Source organism: Oncorhynchus mykiss, chromosome 1 (genome assembly GCF_057628025.1).
Source record: "Oncorhynchus mykiss isolate SJ-2025 chromosome 1, ASM5762802v1, whole genome shotgun sequence".
NCBI lineage: Eukaryota > Metazoa > Chordata > Actinopteri > Salmoniformes > Salmonidae > Oncorhynchus > Oncorhynchus mykiss.
Genome location: NC_143022.1, coordinates 18799389 through 18821576, shown reverse-complemented (window position 1 = coordinate 18821576; position 22188 = coordinate 18799389). Strand labels below are relative to the sequence as shown.

Genomic DNA, 22188 nt, shown 5'->3' with positions numbered 1-22188 from the left:
GAAAATAAGAACAATCCGAAATTCCTTTTTGATACTGTCGTAAATCTAACAAAAAAGCAGCATTCCCCAAGAGAGGATGGCTTTCACTTCAGCAGTAATAAATTCATGAACTTCTTTGAGGAAAAGATCATGATTATTAGAAAGCAAATTACGGACTCCTCTTTAAATCTGCGTATTCCTTCAAAGCTCAGTTGTCCTCAGTCTGCACAACTCTGCCAGGACCTAGGATCAAGAGAGACACTCAAGTGTTTTAGTACTATATCTCTTGACACAATGATGAAAATAATCATGGCCTCTAAACCTTCAAGCTGCATACTGGACCCTATTCCAACTAAACTACTGAAAGAGCTGCTTCTTGTGCTTGGCCCTCCTATGTTGAACGTAATAAACGTCTCTCTATCCACCGGATGTGTACTAAACTCACTAAAAGTGGCAGTAATAAAGCCTCTCTTGAAAAAAACAAACCTTGACCCAGAAAATATAAAAAACTATCGGCCTATATCGAATCTTCCATTCCTCTCAAAAATTTTAGAAAAGGCTGTTGCGCAGTAACTCACTGCCTTCCTGAAGACAAACAATGTATAAGAAATGCTTCAGTCTGGTTTTAGACCCCATCATAGACTGCACTTGTGAAGGTGGTAAATTACCTTTTAATGGCATCAGACCGAGGCTCTGCATCTGTCCCCGTGTTCCTAGACCTTAGTGCTGCTTTTGATACCATCGATCACCACATTCTTTTGGAGAGATTGGAAACCCAAATTGGTCTACACGGACAGGTTCTGGCCTGGTTTAGATCTTATCTGTCGGAAAGATATCAGTTTGTCTCTGTGAATGGTTAGTCCTCTGACAAATCAACTGTAAATTTCGGTGTTCCTCAATGTTCTGTTTTAGGACCACTATTGTTTTCACTATATATTTTACCTCTTGGGGATGTCATTCAAAAACATAATGTTAACTTTCACTGCTATACAGATGACACACAGCTGTACATTTCAACGAAACATGGTGAAGCCCCAAAATTGCCCTCGCTAGAAGCATGTGTTTCAGTCATAAGGAAGTGGATGGCTGCAAACTTTCTACTTTTAAACTCGGACAAAACAGAGATGCTTGTTCTAGATCCCAAGAAACAAAGAGATCTTCTGTTGAATCTGACAAGTAATCTTAATGGTTGTACAGTCGTCTCAAATACAACTGTAAAGGACCTCAGCGTTACTCTGGACCCTGATCTCTCTTTTGAAGAACATATCAAGACTGTTTCAAGGACAGCTCTTTTCCATCTACGTAACATTGCAAAAATCTGAGACTTTCTGTCCAAAAATGATGCAGAAAAATTTATCCATGCTTGTCACTTCTAGGTTAGACTACTGCAATGCTCTACTTTCCGGCTACCCGGATAAAGCACTAAATAAACTTCAGTTAGTGCTAAATATGGCTGCTAGAATCCTGACTAGAACCAAAAAATTTGATCATATTACTCCAGTGCTAGCCTCCCTACACTGGCTTCCTGTCAAGGCAAGGGCTGATTTCAATGTTTTACTGCTAACCTACAAAGCATTACATGGGCTTGCTCCTACCTATCTCTCTGATTTGGTCCTGCCGTACATACCTACACGTACGCTACGGTCACAAGACGCAGGCCTCCTAGTTGTCCCTAGAATTTCTAAGCAAACAGCTGAAGGGAGGGTTTTCTCCTATAGAGCTCAATTTTTATGGAATGGTCTGCCTACCCATGTGAGAGACGCAGACTCGGTCTCAACCTTTAAGTCTTTATTGAAGACTCATCTCTTCAGTAGGTCCTATGATTGAGTGTAGTCTGGCCCAGGAGTGTGAAGGTGAACGGAAAGGCACTGGAGCAACGAACCACCCTTGCTGTCTCTGCCTGGCCGGTTCCCCTCTCTCCACTGGGATTCTCTGCCTCTAACCCGATTACAGGGGCTGAGTCACTGGCTTACTGGTGCTCTTCCATGCCATCCCTAGGAGGGGTGCGTCACTTGAGTTGGTTGAGTCACTGACTTGGTCTTCCTGTCTGGGTTGGTGCCCCCCTTCTTGGGTTGTGCCGTGGGGGAGATCTTTGTGGGCTATACTCTGCCTTGTCTCAGGATGGTAAGTTGGTGTTTGAAGATATCCCTCTAGTGGTGTGGGGGCTGTGCTTTAGCAAAGTGGGTGGGCTTATATCCTGCCCTGTCCGGGGGTATCATCGGATGGGGCCACAGTGTCTCCTGACCCTGACCTGTTCACCGGACATGCTACCTGCTGTTTTCAACTCTCTAGAGACAGTAGGACCGGTAGAGATACTTTCAATGATCAGCTATGAATAGCCAACTGACCTGTTGCACCCTCGACAACTACTGTGATTATTATTATTTGACCATGCTGGTCATTTATGAACATTTGAACATCTTGGCCATGTTCTGTTATAATCTCCACCCGGCACAGCCAGAAGAATACTGGCCACCCCTCATAGCCTGGTTCCTCTCTAGGTTTCTTCCTAGGTTTTGGCCTTTCTAGGGAGTTATTCCTAGCCACTGTGCTTCTACACCTGCATTGCTTGCTGTTTGGGGTTTTGTATAGCACTTTGAGATATCAGCTGATCTAAGAAGGGCTACATAAATACATTTTATTTTATTGGTGGACAAATGACATGGCTCTTCCCACAGTAAGGGTTTCCACTAGTTACCACAGCCACAGTTAAAATTGGCTATATTGTACTAATTCATAAAAACAAAAATGAGCTTTTTAGTCTTTATTTAAGATTATTCATAAGGTTAGCAGTGTGGTTAAGGTTAGGTTTAAAATCAGATTAAGAAGATAAATTGTAAAAATAGGCAGGGTTTATTACTTTGTGGCTGTGGTAACTAGTGACAACCCACAGTAAGATCCTGACCAAGGCTCCATTCCACCTACAGTATGTCACTATCAGCAGGCCGGGATTCCCCCATGTCTCAGACTAAAAGAGTGATGTAGTGATTTTCTTATTTTTTTGTCAGGAGAAACAGAAAATGCTTCCATGCCAGGAAGACACTTAGGAATTTGGGTTTTGGCAAAGCAACAGCTGAAAACGAGCAAACTCACAACACTTCCCCCTTAAAATGTCAAGGAAACTAGAGTGAAGTTTACAGGCAGGCAGGTGGGAACCAGACACACACAATAGTAATAGAAGATGACATACGATATTAAACGTATTGAAGACAACAGGAGCCCGCATGTCCATTTATAGTAGCAAATCTGAGCAACAAGATTATGACAGTATGATCACTACAAATAAAGCTCTCAGTTCAAGCCTAGAGTATTTGACAGAATCTTATTTTAAAACAAATACTTATTTCATTGGCCTTGTGGTTACCGTTACTTCTTGACATAACTCTGAGCAGGCTTATTCAAATTGGTTACTTCGGGGTGGTTAGAGCATTAGGCCAGTAACCGAAATGTTGTTGGATCGAATCCCCCGAGCTGACAAGATCTGTTGTTCTGCCCCTGAACAAGGCAGTTAACCCACTGTTCCCTGGTAGGCCGTTATTGTAAATTAGAATTTGTTCTTAACTGTTAAATAAAAAAAGACTTATCTGCTATGAATGTTTTGCAAATATCATGGGATGTAATTCAGCAAAGTTAAGTGGATTTAGATAGGACTGTCAACCTTTGTGATATGAGAAACCAATTACACTTTTGTGCAGCAAAACCCCAGCTTCAATCTTCAACATACGGTACTTCTTCTTCTTCTTTTTTAGCACGCTACTCGACCTACACCGTTTAAGCTAGAAATGCCGTTCAAACATTATAATGTGTGGAATGGTCTCACTCGAGTTGCTTGTAGACAACCTTTAATATATTTTATACTTTTTACGTTATTTTTTATTTTTTTGTCCTCCATCTGCTTGTTATGGCATTTTCTCAAAATTCTAAAGCTCCCTATTGTGACATCATCACTTCCAACTGACATTCTCTGTAAATGCAATAATACAACTTTTGACACAAATCAGCTACTTTGACCACTTTGCAACAACTTAGAAAAAAGTTTGAGCGTTTACATCATCGTCTACTTCTCTGCTACTCAAATCTGCCGTTTGAACCATTAATGTTTATTCAAGAGCACATAATGAACATGTACCATAAATACACAATATATCTTTGCTGTTTTTTACAAAAAATCTTTCAAGAGTCTAAATAAGAATACAATTTGTATAAAGCCAAAGAAAAATAACAGGAAAAAAATGACAGAATAAGACCAGTAGGATATGTACTAACCAGACACCTATGCTGCCTATGTTGCAAGATTGATGTAATTCTCTCCAAGTCAGCAAGTTCCCCGTATAGACCTAACCACATATCTTTTGAGGGTGCATGATTATTTTTCCAGCATTTTGTTACACATTTATTTCCTTTCTGCTACTGAAAGATAATCTATCAATTTAAATGGAGAGGATTGGAGTATATCCACAGGAACAATACCAAGAAGGAGATGACATGGGTCTAGTTGAATAATAATACCTGTGATGTCCTGAATAACATGGAGAATTTCAGACCAAAAATACTTGGACCAAAAATTATATTCTGATAAAAGTTACAGCTGTTTGAGTAACCACATCAACATTTTCTGTAACTTTTTTGCAAACAACTGCCGTTTTGACCACTACCCCAACAATTTAGACAAAAAGTTAGGGTATGAAATCTTCCTCTACTTCTCTGCTATTCATATCTGTTTGTGGAACCAAAACATTCACTACAGATCTTACGGTACAGCTGTTTTAGTAACTGTATTGCTAAAACACATTTTCTGCCAAAATTTTTCAAACAACCACCATTTTGACGACTAACCTAACAAGTCAGATAAAAACATGTTTGCTTGTCAATCTGAAAAACGGATTAGGAGTAGTGTCTACCAAACTGTAGATAGAGCTGTTTTAGTAACCCATCAACTACTCTCTTTCTAGCTGCAGTAAATCATGTCAGAAGCTAGCAGATTAAGTATTTACCAACAACAGCTGCAAATTCCAATAAGCCTGTAATCGAACCCACAAATGCTGATGCGCCAGATACACAACTAGTCTAAAGAATGCCAGTTTTATTGCTTCTTAAATCAGAACAACAGTTTTCAGCTGAGCTAACATACTTGAAAAAGGGTTTTCTAATGATCAATTAGCCTTTTAAAATGATAAACTTGGATTAGCTAACACAACGTGGCATTGGAACACAGGAGTGATGGTTGCTGACAATGGGCCTAAGTACGCCTATGTAGATATTCCCTTAAAAATCTGCAGTTTCCAGCTACAATAGTCATTTACAACATTAACCATGTCCACACTATATTTCTAATCAATTTGATGTTATTTTAAATGGACAAAAAAAAGGTTTTCTTTCAAAAACAAGGAAATTTGTACGTGACCCCAAACTTTTGAACAGTCAAAACATCACGTTTTCAAGTTCACTTTCCTTGCTTTGTCTAACAACGCTATCATGAATCTAGCAAATTAGTTTTGTGGGTCATAGTGCAGTATTTAGTTCATATTAAAGCACAAATTTACTGTATGTTAGCATGTTTACTAGCTTCATCATCCTTTTCCAGGATCATGCTCCGTGCTCTAAATAACTCATCTTTATTGTTCCAATTGGGAAATTTGTTCTGCAGTCAGGGTAAAAAACAACAACAAACATTAAAAACAGTGACGACCATACAACTGATATACACATAACATGAAACAGAGAGACGGATAAAAAGGAGCAATCATTGTGCAAAAGTGCAGCAATAGACATTTCATTTCGTGTGCAGATTCAGAAAGTTCATGGTATGTGGGATAAAATAGTTATTGTATCTGTTGCTATTGAGTTTGGGAAGTCTAAAACGATGACCTCAGGGGAGAAGCTCAAAATTGTCAAGGAGGGGGTGATCAGGACAGCCTAAGATACTGTCAACTCTCCTCACCACCTGCGTTCTGAATGTCACTGAGTGCTGTGCCTTTTGCACACCGATGATCTTGCTGGCCACCTTAACCACCCTGTCCAAACTATTTTTGTTGCAAACATTAAGATTGCCAAACCACTCCATCATCGAGAACATCAATACGGATTCAATAAAACTCCTGTAAAACAGTTTGCTTGTCTCTAAAGAGAAGAATGGGCTGTACCCCTCCGATTGGATAAAGCAGATTAGGAATAGCTCCAACCAATAAAAAGTTACAGCTGTTTATCGGAGTTTAGAGTGAAAGTTGCTAGCTGACGTCTCTGTGTCATCATTGAGCAGCCTAAACGTAACAGTTGCTATGGATACATTGTAGGATTGTAGGATTTTTTATGAATTTATTTGCAAATTATGGTGGAAAATAAGTATTTGGTCAATAACAAAAGTTTATCTCAATACTTTGTTATATACCCTTTGTTGGCAATGACAGAGGTCAAACGTTTTCTGTAAGTCTTCACAAGGTTTTCACACACTGTTGCTGGTATTTTGGCCCACTCCTCCATGCAGATCTCATCTAGATCTCCTCTAGAGCAGTGATGTTTTGGGGCTGTTGCTGGGCAACACGGACTTTCAACTCCCTCCAAAGATTTTCTATGGGGTTGAGATCTGGAGACTGGCTAGGCCACTCCAGGACCTTGAAATGCTTCTTACGAAGCCACTCCTTCGTTGCCCGGCGGTGTGTTTGGGATCATTGTCATGCTGAAAGACCCAGCCACGTTTCATCTTCAATGCCCTTGCTGATGGAAGGAGGTTTTCACTCAAAATCTCACGATACATGGCCCCATTCATTCTTTCCTTTACACGGATCAGTCGTCCTGGTCCATTTGCAGAAAAACAGCCCCAAAGCATGATGTTTCCACCCCCATGCTTCACAGTAGGTATGGTGTTCTTTGGATGCAACTCAGCATTCTTTGTCCTCCAAACACGACGAGTTGAGTTTTACCAAAAATATCTATTTTGGTTTCATCTGACCATATGACATTCTCCCAATCTTCTTCTGGATCATCCAAATGCTCTCTAGCAAACTTCAGACAGGCCTGGACATGTACTGGCTTAAGCAGGGGGACACGTCTGGCACTGCAGGATTTGAGTCCCTGGTGGCGTAGTGTGTTACTGATGGTAGGCTTTGTTACTTTGGTCCCAGCTCTCTGCAGGTCATTCACTAGGTCCCCCCGTGTGGTTCTGGGATTTTTGCTCACTGTTCTTCTGATCATTTTGACCCCACGGGGTGAGATCTTGCGTGGAGCCCCAGATCGAGCGAGATTATCAGTGGTCTTGTATGTCTTCCATTTCCTAGTAATTGCTCCCACAGTTGATTTCTTCAAACCAAGCTGCTTACCTATTGCAGATTCAGTCTTCCCAGCCTGGTGCAGGTCTACAATTTTGTTTCTGGTGTCCTTTGACAGCTCTTTGGTCTTGGCCATAGTGTCTTTTATACTGATAACAAGTTCAAACAGGTGCCATTAATACAGGTAACGAGTGGAGGACAGAGCAGCCTCTTAAAGAAGAAGTTACAGGTCTGTGAGAGCCAGAAATCTTGCTTGTTTATAGGTGACCAAATACATATTTTCCACCATAATTTGCAAATAAATTCATAAAAAATCCTATAATGTGATTTTCTGGATTTTTTTTCCTCATTTTGTCTGTCATAGTTGAAGTGTACCTATGATGAAAATTACAGGCCTCTCTCATCTTTTTAAGTGGGAGAACTTGCACAATTGGTGGCTGACTAACTACTTTTTTGCCGCACTGTATGTCCAGCGTAAGAAACAATGTCTTTTTTTGCAACTTTTTCTAATCATAAACGCACACCTCAAGTAGCCTTGCCCATATGCCTATATGTTTAATAAGGTTTGTATCACAACTAAAGTGGCCAAATAACTTCTTAAAATTAAGCACATTAATCCGCTTTACAAGGGGTGTAGAGCCTAACTGACATACATAAGCAGCGTGTGAATTTCAAGTTTGGGGAACATCATTTTCACCATAAAAATGCACCTTTATAATAAAAGCATTACATGCATAATTGCATTTGCGGTCACTTTTGATAATGGTGTTTTCCACTAATGGAACATTTGTGCTTATAGCCTACTACCATGTGTGCATTGCTGCACTTATAATGTGAAGAAATAGCCTAATAGTTTATCAACATTTTTTTTTTAAAGTTTTTTTTATGCTAGTGGTTGTATTCACTTGGGATCTATCGCATCCCACAACTGTCACAGACTATGTTTGGAATATTTATTTCTAGGACAGAATAGGTCGACTTTTGTACTATGGGGGATAGTAGATTGACATAGGCTAGTGGTTTTGCTGTTCGTTAGGCCTACTCATCTTGTTGGCTGATGAAAAGTAAAATGTGGACAGTTCTTCCAATATCTTCAACATACACCTCGAATTTGGATAAGGACACGTGCAGTTGCGTCCCCGATGTGTCTGTCTTTACTTGTAGCCTGCGAGAAAGACCCGATCATGTGACAGAGAGCCATGTGAGTGAGAGTAGCTTCGGAATGCGCAGCACTCAGGGCCGCAAAAGGCATGGATTTTTTTAGGGTGCATTACGGCCAGACGGGATGCCGCCGTGAAATTCAAGGCATATTAAGTGCTTGTCAAATTATGAATGAGAGACTATTGAAGTGTGTACAGCCTGCGCAAAAAAAACAAAGCAGAGCTCATGCCTTTCAAGCAACTTTTTTCAAATCATCATTAGAGTCTCATCATTCAGCCTTACAATGTATTCAAAATCAAAACATATAGCCCAACGTTTGTAGAACAACTAAAGTTACACGCTGACTAAACCGGACATGCGCCTGCGTGCGCCTGCGTGCGCCATCGCGCGCATGTTGATTTTGTACCCCAAAACCAGACACGATTAGGACACGCAGGTTGAAATATCAAAACAAACTCTGAACCAATTATATTAATTTGGAGACAGGTCGAAAATAATTAAACAATTATGGCAATTTAACTAGCTAGCTTGCTGTTGCTAGCTAATTTGTCCTGGGATATAGACATTGAGTTGTTATTTTACCTGAAATGCACAAGGTCCTCTACTCCAACAATTAATCCACAGATGAGAAAGGAATTTGGTTTACCGTTTTGTCATCTCTCCTCCTTCCTCAGGCTTCTTTTTTACTTCTTTGGCGGTTGGCAACCAACTTTACTGTGCATTACTACAAAGGACTGGAGTGTGGATGTCAGTTCACCTTTCAATCACCCATGTGGGTATATGCTCCTAAAGACCAACGAGGAGATGGGAGAGGCCGGACTTGCAGAGTGTTGAGCGTCACAAATAGAACCTATTTCTATTTTAGCGCCTGGCCACGCAGATGCTAAAGAGGCGCCCATTGTGGTCTGCATTTTAAATTAGGATTTCGAAATTAAGTATATACGAGTACCTATTTCTTTGTTAATCGCTCATCACAGAATAGATTTGTTCAATTGTATTCTTTAAACTATAAAATAATGCCACTGAATTATAAGCAAATCTTGTTTGCTTAATTAATGAACTAGTGTATCCCACAGCCATTTGGCATAGCCACATCAGGACCTAACATAAGGACAACTCAGAGTATGCTATTCTTTTCTTCTGAAATAGACTACATTTTCTTCATATCATGCTTCTTTAGACCCGTCTAAAATAAATAATGTATTTATTGTGAAGGTGTAGGCTAATTACATGGATTTATTAGACATGGATTTATGTGTGGAGATGCTTAATTAACGGTCAATTACAGTGAGACCGACAGTTATTTGCTTGATAATCACCGGCTGATGAAATTTCGTGACCACCACAGCCCTACTTCTGACCACAACCACAGACCACAATTACCAACCACAACTTCTGACCACAACCACACAACTCCTGAACACAACCACACAGTTGCTTACCACATCTAGTGACCACAACCACATAACTTTCGACCACACAACTACTGACCAACTCAACTGCTGACCACAACCTCTGACCACAACTACACAATTACTGACAACACAACTTCTGAAAACAACCAAACAACTGCTTACCACATCTAGTGACCACAACCACACAACAACTGACCATAACACAACCACAGAACTTCTGACTACACAACTACTGACCACAACCACACAACTGCTGACCACACAACTTCTGAACACATCGAGTGGCCACAACAACAACTTATGACCAAAACCACAAAACTTGTGACCACAACCACACAACTTCTGACCACATCGAGTGACCACAACAATTTATGACCATAACCACAAAACTACTGACCACAACTATTGATCACTAAATACCACAAATACTGACCACAACTACTGACCCCTACTGAACAAGCAACAGACACCAAACCAACTTTCACATGTTCAGGCTATCCTAACTTAAAATTCTGATTTAAAAAAAATCAACTATAACTATATTATTTTGCATACATTTCAATAAAATAACCCACCAACAGTAACTCTTGAACCATTCAAGCTAGATACAGCGAACCAACTTTATGTTCAGGCTATCTTAACTTTTGATCGACCTTCTTTTTCAACTATAACCAGTCACCAGAAATACTACTACTACGATAAAGTTTTACTTAGATACTTTAATATTTAAAGCAAAAAAGTTTCAAAGTAAAATGTTTTAAACTTCTACCACTACCACAAAAATACTTCAAAGAGCTTTAGCAAGCCCCACAACTTAACTTTTAAAGTTAATCTAGTTATTATTATAATTTTGGGGTGGGTGTTTATAATTTGTCCTATTTCACACAAGTAGAACTGTAATTTCACTGTAGAGATAGAGGTAGATAGCCTAGCCCTTAAGAGCAGTGGGCCAGTAACCGAAAGGTCGCGGATTCAAATCCCCAAGCTGACTAGGTAAAAACATCTTTCCATGTGCCCTTGAGCAAGGTACTTAACCCTAATTCCTGTAAATTGCCCTGGATAAGAATGACTAAAATGTAAATGTGAGATTGGACAGTAACAATATTTTTACGCATGTCATTTCTAGAGTTGTCACAACAGCTAAAACTGATATAAACTCAACCACATTGAGATATTTACGTTTTGATAAAAACACAACGAGCTTCAATGCCATACAACACTCCTTCCGTGGCCGCCAACTGCACTTAAAAGCTAGTAAAACCAAATGCATGCTTTTCAACCGTTGCTGCCCGCAACCGTCTGCCCGACTAGCATCACCACCCTGGACGTTCCGACCTAGAATATGTGGACAACTATAAATACCTAGGTGTCTGGCTAGACTGTAAACTCTCCTTCCAGACTCATATTAAACATCTCCAATCCAAAATCAAATCTAGAATCGGCTTTCTATTTCGCAACAAAGCCTCCTTCACTCACGCCGCCAAACTTACCCTAGTAAAACTGATTATCCTACCGATCCGGTGAGGTCGGTGAGGTCATCTACAAAATAGCTTCCAACACTCTACTCAGCAAACTGGATGCAGTCTATCAGAGTGCCATCCGTTTTGTTACCAAATCACCTTCTACCACCCACCACTGCGACCTGTATGCTCTAGTCGGCTGGCCCTCCCTACATACTCGTCGCCAGACCCACTGGCTCCAGGTCATCTATAAAAGTCTATGCTAGGTAAAGCTCCGCCTTATCTCAGTTCACTGATCACGATAACAACACCCACCCGTAGCACACGTTCCAGCAGGTATATCTCACTGATCATCCCCAAAGCCAACACCTCATTTGGCCGCCTTTTCTTACAGTTCTCTGCTGCCAGTGACTGAAGCGAATTGCAAAAATCGCTGAAGTTGGAGACTTTTATTTCCCTCACTAACTTTAAACATAAACTATCTGAACAGCTAACCGATCGCTGCAGCTGTACATAGTCCATCTGTAAATAGCCCACCCAATCTACCTACCTCATCCACATACTGTTTTTATTTTATTTACTTTGCTGCTCTTTTGCACACCAGTATCTCTACTTGCACATCCTCATCTGCTCATTTATCACTCCAGTGTTAATCTGCTAAATTGTAATTATTCGCTCCTATGGCCTATTTATTGCCTACCCCCTCATGCCTTTTGCACACACTGTATATAGACTTTATTTTTTCTACTGGGTCATTGACTTGTTTATTGTGTTATTGGCATGTTTATTGTTTACTCCATGTGTAACTCTGTGTTGTTGTCTGTGTCACACTGCTTTGCTTTATCTTCGCCAGGTCGCAGTTGCAAATCAGAACTTGTTCTCAACTAGCCTACCTGGTTAAATAAAGGTGAGAAAAAAAACACACAAAAAAAACTGATTTTTTTCCCATATTTTGCCTGTGTTTGCAATAGGTAAGCAGCTTGGTTTGAAGAAATCAACTGTGGGAGCAATTATTAGGAAATGGAAGACATACAAGACCACTGATAATCTCGCTCGATCTGGGGCTCCACGCAAGATCTCACCCCAGGGGGTCAAAATGATCACAAGAACGGTGAGCAAAAATCCCAGAACCACACGGGGGGACCTAGTGAATGACCTGCAGAGAGCTGGGACCAAAGTAACAAAGCCTACCATCAGTAACACACTACGCCGCCAGGGACTCAAATCCTGCAGTGCCAGACGTGTCCCCCTGCTTAAGCCAGTACATGTCCAGGCCCGTCTGAAGTTTGCTAGAGAGCATTTGGATGATCCAGAAGAAGATTGGGAGAATGTCATATGGTCAGATGAAACCAAAATAGATATTTTTGGTAAAACTCAACTCGTCGTGTTTGGAGGACAAAGAATGCTGAGTTGCATCCAAAGAACACCATACCTACTGTGAAGCATGGGGGTGGAAACATCATGCTTTGGGGCTGTTTTTCTGCAAAGGGACCAGGACGACTGATCAGTGTAAAGGAAAGAATGAATGGGGCCATGTATCGTGAGATTTTGAGTGAAAACCTCCTTCCATCAGCAAGGGCATTGAAGATGAAACGTGGCTGGGTCTTTCAGCATGACAATGATCTCAAACACACCGAATGGGCTAAAATACCAGCAACAGTGTGTGAAAACCTTGTGAAGACTTACAGAAAACATTTGACCTCTGTCATTGCCAACAAAGGGTATATAACAAAGTATTGAGATAAGCTTTTGGTATTGACCAAATACTTATTTTCCACCATAATTTGCAAATAAATTAATTAAAAATCCTACAATGTGATTTTCTGGATTTTTTTTCTCATTTTGTCTGTCATAGTTGAAGTGTACCTATGATGAAAATTACAGGCCTCTCTCATCTTTTTAAGTGGGAGAACTTGCACAATTGGTGGCTGACTAAATATTTTTTTGCCCCACTGTAGCTGCTATGAAAGTGAACTGTTTTTACGCCTGATTAGAGGTGTAAGTCATTCTGCCGATTCTGTTGAAAAACATTTCTGTTGGACTAATGATCATACCCTTGATCAGCTAGATGCAGGCAAGAGTGTGCAAGGCGGTATTGAATGTGTCTCTCTCTGTCCATGTGTCACTGTCTGTCACCTACATTTCTTCTCTCGACCTGTGTGCACCTAGGTTGGAAAATTGTATTTCGTACAACTAGGTTCTAGAAACCTCATGAAGGGAAAATTCTAGTATCATGTATTAGCCTAAACCTATTTATGTTACATTGAACTGGGTGAACAGAATATCAATGTCAGTCATTTAATATGCTGTAATAGAAATAAGGCCATGCTCATGAAAAAAACAAAATCGTTCTCCCTCATCTTAAACGGCTCTGACCGCCACTGATTCATAGCATACTGTAACTCAGCATCCCATACACATCCCTTTTCCAATGGAGGGCCATTTTCCTTATTTGCCTGCAATGAGGCCTCTTTAAGAAAAGGGGGATTTGCTCAGTGATTGGACCTCTGTGGATTATAAACGTATGGTAGGAGATCAAGTTCAGGTCTTAAAACCCTGATGTCTTTGCATAATGAATGCAGTCTAATGAATAACATGCCTTGTTAAGGCAGAGTTTACGTTACTGCTGGCCACTGTTGTTGTATACAGGAAATTATGTTTGGAATGTGCTCAGAGTCCAAGCTGGGCTCACCAAGGGAGCGCTTTTGTAGTATAACTGAAATTGTGAGTAGGAAACAAGCAGGTACTGATGGTTTTACATGTGCCATTTATTATAAACTCAGCAAAAAAAGAAACGTCCTCACTGTCAACTGCATTTATTTTCAGCAAACTTAACATGTGTAAATATTTGTATGACCATAACAAGATTCAACAACTGAGACATAAACTGAACAAATTCCACATACATGTGACTAACAGAAATTGAATAATGTGTCCCTGAACAAAGAAGGGGTCAAAATCAAAAGTAACAGTCAGTAGATGGTGTGGCCACCAGCTGCATTAAGTACTGCAGTGCATCTCCTCCTCATGGACTGCACCAGATTTGCCAATTCTTCCTGTGAGATGTTACCCCACTTTTCCACCAAGGCACCTGAAAGTTCCCGGACCTTTCTGGGGGGAATGGCCCTAGCCCTCACCCTCCGATCCAACAGGTCCCACATGTGCTCAATGGGATTGAGATCCAGGCTCTTCGCTGGCCATGGCATAACACTGACATTCCTGTCTTGCAGGAAATCACGCACAGAACAAGCAGTATGGCTGTTGGCATTGTCATGCAGTAGAGTCATGTCTGGATGAGCCTGCAGGAAGGGTACCACATGAGGGAGGAGGATGTCTTCCCTGTAACGCACAGCGTTGAGATTGCCAGCAATGACAACAAGCTCAGTCCGATGATGCTGTGACACACCGCCCCAGACCATGCGGACCCTCCACCTCCAAATCGATCCCGCTCCAGAGTACAGGCCTCTGTATGGACATTGCAATTTATTGCCCTGGCCACATCTGCAGTCCTCATGCCTCCTTGCAGCATGCCTAAGGCACGTTCACGCAGATGAGCAGGGACCCTGGGCATCTTTCTTTTGCCGTTTTTCAGAGTCCATTGGAAAGGACTCCATTTTCATAACTGTGACCTTAATTGCTTGTAAGCTGTTAGTATCTTAACGACCGTTCCACAGGTGCATGTTCATTAATTGTTTATGGTTCATTGAACAAGCCTGGGAAACAGTGTTTAAATCCTTTACAATGAGGATCTGTGAAGTTATTTGGATTTTTATGAATTATCTTTGAAAGACAGGGTACTGAAAAAGGGACGTTTGTACATAGTGTAGTTTAGAGATAATGGCTTTTTCTAGAAAGCCGAGGAGTTAGCTGATCTTTCCATTGTGGAAAATATTTCTGGCTCCTCCCTTTATTTATAAACATTGTGTCTTGAATGCTCAATATACAGTTGAAGTCGGAAGTGTACATGCACCTTAGCCAAATACATTTAAACTCAGTTTTTCACAATTCCTGACATTTAATGCTAGTAAAAATTCCCTGTCTTAGGTCAGTTAGGATCACCACTTTATTTTAAGAATGTGAAATGTCAGAGTAATAGTGGAGAAAATGTATTTATTTCAGCTTGTATTTCACATTCCCAGTGGGTCAGAAGTTTACATACACTCAATTAGTATTTGGTAGCATTGCCTTTAAATTGTTTAACTTGGGTCAAACATTTCGGGTAGCCTTCCACAAGCTTCCCACAATAAGTTGGGTGAATTTTGGCCCATTCCTCCTGACAGAGCTGGTGTAACTGAGTCATGTTTGCAGGCCTCCTTGCTCGCACACGCTTTTTCAGTTCTGCCCACAAATTTTCTATAGGATTGAGGTCAGGGCCTTGTGATGGCCACTCCAATACCTTGACTTTGTTGTCCTTAAGTCATTTTGCCACAACTTTGGAAGTATGCTTGGGATCATTGTCCATTTGGAAGACCCATTTGTGACCAAGCTTTAATTTGACTGATGTCTTGAGATGTTGCTTCAATATATACACATAATTTTCCATCCTCATGATGCCATCTATTTTGTGAAGTGCACCAGTCCCTCCCGCAGCAAAGCACCCCCACAACATGCTGCTGCCACCCCTGTGCTTCACGGTTGGCAAGGTGTTCTTCGCTTGCAAGCCTCCCCTTTTTTCCTCCAAACATAACGATGTTCATTATGGCCAAACAGTTCTATTTTTGTTTCATCAGACCAGAGGACATTTCTCCAAAAAGTACAATCTTTGTCCCCAAACCGTAGTCTGGCTTTTTAATGGTGGTTTTGGAACAGTGGCTTCTTCCTTGCTGAGCAGCCTTTCAGGTTATGTTGATATACAGTGGGGCAAAAAAGTATTTAGTCAGCCACCAATTGTGCAAGTTCTCCCACTTAAAAAGATGAGAGAGGCCTGTAATTTTCATCATAGGTACACTTCAACTATGACAGACAAAATTAGAAAAAAATCCAGAAAATGACATTGTAGGATTTTTTAATGAATTTATTTGCAAATTATGGTGGGAAATAAGTATTTGGTCACCTACAAACAAGCAAGATTTTTGGCTCTCACAGACCTGTAACTTCTTCTTTAAGAGGCTCCTCTGTCCTCCACTCGTTACCTGTATTAATGGCACCTGTTTGAACTTGTTATCAGTATAAAAGACACCTGTCCACAACCTCAAACAGTCAGACTCCCAAACTCCACTATGGCCAAGACCAAAGAGCTGTCAAAGGACACCAGAAACAAAATTGTAGACCTGCACCAGGCTGGGAAGACTGAATCTGCAATAGGTAAGCAGCTTGGTTTGAAGAAATCAACTGTGGGATCTATCTTTTTAAGTGGGAGAACTTGCACAATTGGTGGCTGACTAAATACTTTTTTGCCCCACTGTACGTTGTATTCCTGCTATGCGCTCTCCTCCTCTCACCTTGTCCTTTCGTTTGTGGACTTCAATGCACAACACATCAGCTTCTGCAAAATGAATTGCCTCTCTGAGCACATTAAAATTCTCTGAATCTGAATGTGACCATTCAAAACAAACCTTCCAAGCCGTTGTCACATCGTTGTCACTATATTAGCTAAAGTAACATCATAGTCAACAGAACTAACATGTTAGTAAACCCACTACAATCATGCAGTAACTTTACAGTGTATAGTCAGTAAGCAGTTTATATTGCTTCTTCTTCATTTTTGAAGAAATTAATTTGTTCAAAACTGTTCAACTATTGTCTTTCTCTCTCGAGTCAACTACTCACCACATTTTATGCACTGCAGTGCTAGCTAACTGTAGCTTATCCATTCAGTACAAATGATAATTCTCTACTCCTTTGATTGGGTGGACAACTTCCTCTGGAAGTTGTCATAATTACTGTGAAAGTCTATGGAAGGCATGAGCCTCCTAGATTTTGGACTGAAGTCAATGTACCCAGAGGAGGACGGAAGCTAGCTGTCCTACACCATGGTGCAGAGTGCACTACAGAGTGCGGTTGAAGCTACTGTAGACCTTCATTGCAAAACAGTGTTTTAATCAATTATTTGGTGATGTGATTATATTTAGTATAGTTTTATCTAAAAAGGAGAACTTTCTAAATGTTTAAAAATACACTGCTCAAAAAAATAAAGGGAACACTTAAACAACACAATGTAACTCCAAGTCAATCACACTTCTGTGAAATCAAACTGTCCACTTAGGAAGCAACACTGATTGACAATAAATTTCACATGCTGTTGTGCAAATGGAATAGACAACAGGTGGAAATTATAAGCAATTGGCAAGACATCCCCAATAAAGGAGTGGTTCTGCAGGTGGTGACCACAGACAACTTCTCAGTTCCTATGCTTCCTGGCTGATGTTTTGGTCACTTTTGAATGCTGGCGGTGCTTTCACTCTAGTGGTAGCATGAGACGGAGTCTACAACCCACACAAGTGGCTCAGGTAGTGCAGCTCATCCAGGATGGCACATCAATGCGAGCTGTGGCAAGAAGGTTTACTGTGTCTGTCAGCGTAGTGTCCAGAGCATGGAGGCGCTACCAGGACACAGGCCAGTACATCAGGAGACGTGGAGGAGGCCGTAGGAGGGCAACAACCCAGCAGCAGGACCGCTACCGCCGCCTTTGTGCAAGGAGGAGCACTGCCAGAGCCCTGCAAAATGACTTCCAGCAGGCCACAAATGTGCATGTGTCTGCTCAAACGGTCAGAAACAGACTGGTGGTATGAGGGCCCGACATCCACAGGTGGGGGTTGTGCTTACAGCCCAACACCGTGCAGGACGTTTGGCATTTGCCAAAGAACACCAAGATTGGCAAATTCTCCACTGGCGCTCTGTGCTCTTCACAGATGAAAGCAGGTTCACACTGAGCACATGTGACAGACGTGACAGTCTGGAGACACCGTGGAGAACGTTCTGCTGCCTGCAACATCCTCCAGCATGACCGGTTTGGCGGTGGGTCAGTCATGGTGTGGGGTGGCATTTCTTTGGGGTGGCATTTCTCCATGTGCTCGCCAGAGGTAACCTGACTGCCATTTTGGTACCGCGATGAGATCCTCAGACCCCATGTGAGACCATATGCTGGTGCGGTTGGCCCTGGGTTCCTCCTAATGCAAGACAATGCTAGACCTCATGTGGCTGGAGTGTGTCAGCAGTTCCTGCAAGAGGAAGGCATTGATGCTATGGACTGGCCCACCCGTTCCCCAGACCTGACTCCAATTGAGCACATCTGGTACATCATGTCTCGCTCGCTTTAGTCCAGGTCTGGGAGGAGATCCCTAAGGAGACCATCCGCCACCTCATCAGGAGTATGCCAGGGGTTGTAGGGAGGTCATACAGGCACGTGGAGGCCACACACACTACTGAGCCTCATTTTGACTTGTTTTAAGGACATTACATCAAAGTTGGATCAGCCTGTACTGTGGTTTTCCACTTTAATTTTGAGTGACTCCAAATCCAGACCTCCATGGGTTGATAAATTGGATTTCCATTGATCATTTTTGTGTGATTTTGTTGTCAGCACATTCAACTATGTAAAGAAAAAAGTATTTTATAAGAATATTTCATTCATTCAGATCTAGGATGTGTTATTTTAGTGTTCCCTTTATTTTTTTGAGCAGTGTATATATTTTTAATTAAATTCAATGAGGAGGATGGTCCTGCCCTTGTTCCTCTGAGGAGTCTCCACTGCAATATGGACAGGCACAAAGTGATCCACCATGGTTTCATCAGGGCCAGCTCCAGTCTCTTATGGCCCCAGGCAGATATCATTAACATGGCAATTTAATTTGTACCTTTATTTAACTAGGCAAGTCAGTTAAGAACAAATTCTTATTTTCAATGACGGCCTAGGAACAGTGGGTTAACTGCCTGTTCAGGGGCAGAACGACAGATTTGTACCTTGTCAGCTCGGGGATTAGAACTTGCAACCTTTCGGTTACTAGTCCAATGCTCTAACCACTAGGCTACCCAATGGGATGAATTGCAGTAAATAAGCTGTAAAACTTTTTTTTTACTCTGCCCCATGGCAAAATAAGTAGAGTTGCATGAAATGTGTCATAAAATTGCACTAAAATATAAGTAGAGATACTGCCTTGGAAGCTGGGTATGATAGGGAGAGAAAAGTCTGTTTTGGATTGATATTTGTCTGGTTAATATGAAATTAAGACATTAATAACCAGTTATTCAAATCAGCTCTGTACCGCATCGACGTGCGCCGCCCAAATGTTGTAAATTGGGATCCATATACAGTGCCTTGCGAAAGTATTCGGCCCCCTTGAACTTTGCGACCTTTTGCCACATTTCAGGCTTCAAACATAAAGATATAAAACTGTATTTTCTTGTGAAGAATCAACAACAAGTGGGACACAATCATGAAGTGGAACGATATTTATTGGATATTTCCAACTTTTTTAACAAATCAAAAACTGAAAAATTGGACGTGCAAAATTATTCAGCCCCTTTACTTTCAGTGCAGCAAACTCTCTCCAGAAGTTCAGTGAGGATCTCTGAATGATCCAATGTTGACCTAAATGACTAATGATGATAAATACAATCCACCTGTGTGTAATCAAGTCTCCGTATAAATGCACCTGCACTGTGATAGTCTCAGAGGTCCGTTAAAAGCGCAGAGAGCATCATGAAGAACAAGGAACACACCAGGCAGGTCCGAGATACTGTTGTGAAGAAGTTTAAAGCCAGATCTACAATGGAATGGTTCAAAAATAAACATATCCAGGTGTTAGAATGGCCAAGTCAAAGTCCAGACCTGAATCCAATCGAGAATCTGTGGAAAGAACTGAAAACTGCTGTTCACAAATGCTCTCCATCCAACCTCACTGAGCTCGAGCTGTTTTGCAAGGAGGAATGGGAAAAATGTTCAGTCTCTCGATGTGCAAAACTGATAGAGACATACCCCAAGCGACTTACAGCTGTAATCGCAGCAAAAGGTGGCGCTACAAAGTATTAACTTAAGGGGGCTGAATAATTTTGCACGCCCAATTTTTCAGTTTTTGATTTGTTAAAAAAGTTTGAAATATCCAATAAATGTCGTTCCACTTCATGATTGTGTCCCACTTGTTGTTGATTCTTCACAAAAAAATACAGTTTTATATCTTTATGTTTGAAGCCTGAAATGTGGCAAAAGGTCGCAAAGTTCAAGGGGGCCGAATACTTTCGCAAGGCACTGTAGCTTCGCATTGACATGATTGCTTGACGACAAGTGGGGGCGGGAGGTCCAGTATAAACACAAACTCCCTTTCTTGAAAATTTATACACAACACCTCTGCTCATCAAAGCCCAAGAAGTATAAATGCCCTGACTTCTGCAGAGCCTCTATCGCAGTAAAAGCTGTATGGCAACTGAAGAGATCAAATTGACCATGCAAAGCCTTTTACGTGACGCTCCTCATTCCCTTTCAACTTTTATATATCTACAAAAAGTAAATTCAAAGGCTATGCTGAAAAGGCCCAATTAATTATATGCAATCCATCTAATGTAATTCAACTGATAAATATAATAGGTATATTGTTGTTTATGTTTATAACTTTCATGAAACTAATATATGCCCACATATAGAATGATCATCATATGCGTTTCAAGAAATGAGCAACTAAAATGATGTATTTATCAGTCGAGTTGTGGCTACTCTGTAGCCTACTCAAATGACTCACTAGACAAATAGGCTATATTGTCTTAAATGTGGTGGACAACATCAACACAAAAAGCAGGTCAATTGAACGCTTGACAGTTCTATTTAATTTGACTTCAGGAAACGTAAATACCGTTTCCAGAATCTTTTGGCAACTTCCCAATTCCTACACCCAATGTGAGCAACAGGTAGCCTAACATAGCACACTAAGCTACGATACAACATATAATAAATAGCTTTTTATATATTATAAAGTATATGAGTGATGTACTTTACTATTTGCAAATGCAAAATCAACCAACATTCTAAACGATAATTTCATTACTTGGCACATCGCCACATATGCGGTGTGAGGTGTTGCAGAGGCTCCCCTGGTAGTGGGCTTTTTAGGACTACTACTGAGAGTGGTGTTCTTACTGGCGCTTTTACAGCCGCCAAAGCATCACCCAGGTGAACGATCCAGCCTACCTACAGAGGAGGAGCTGTGCACATCGAAAACGAGGTGCCGGATGGAGTGCTCCGTGGCCTGTCTGTCAGATGTCTCTAACTCCCTGCGTACTGTACTATCAATGCTCCATCCGCTCAAGATTTTACCTTTCCGCACAGCCCATCATCTAAAACTGTGGAAGACCATCGACCAAGAACTGCCAGATCCTCCTACTTTTGTTTTGTTAAATAGTTTTCTGGTTGTTTTGTTTTTAAAGCGACTTTGAGATTCAACGTGTAATGAAAAGCGATATATAAATAAACATATTCTTAAATATCAAAAGGGGCATGTACACATTGGGCTGTATCCGATTAGTCAAGTTGAATCAGACATGATATCGTATCTTAATTATCCCAGGAACATATAAAACATCATTAGGCAGGATAAGACTCCTGCTTGTATAATGAATTCCAGACCGAGCGTGCGAGTCGCAATAAGAGAAAAAAAATACTTACCAAATCAGCTTCCGTTTTATTTTTGCATTCTTGGGAACCGGAAGAAATATTCCTGATTTCCTCCTGAATCTAATGCGTTCTGGAGGTTAACGATTGTATATTTCATATATAGTAGTAAACTGATATCAATTGATTGTGGTATTTCTATTACGTTGCACACATCTAATCCGATTTCAATGTATGGCTTGATTCACAGGTTACATTGTATCTTGACTAATTTAAGGCGTGCTCACGGTCGTAGAGTCAAATCATTGGTTGACAAACAGCAATCAGATGCAAATTACCTCTGAATCATTGGGGGCCAACCTATACAT

The 22188-nt window shown here is 41.0% G+C and overlaps 1 protein-coding gene across 3 annotated transcripts in view; it reads right to left on the bottom strand.

The window, feature by feature from the left end:
- arid3a (AT-rich interaction domain 3A) overlaps positions 1-22188 on the bottom strand; it is a 60055-nt gene that overhangs the window by 37518 nt on the left and 349 nt on the right. For 2 of the 3 annotated variants that reach the window (XM_036956872.2, XM_090194454.1), the window contains exon 1: positions 21875-22156. The exons of the other annotated variant lie outside the window; for it this stretch is intronic. The gene's annotated coding sequence lies outside the window, so the exon portion shown is untranslated. Of the gene's footprint in view, positions 1-21874; positions 22157-22188 lie in introns of those variants that run through there. 3 annotated transcript variants of the gene reach the window in all.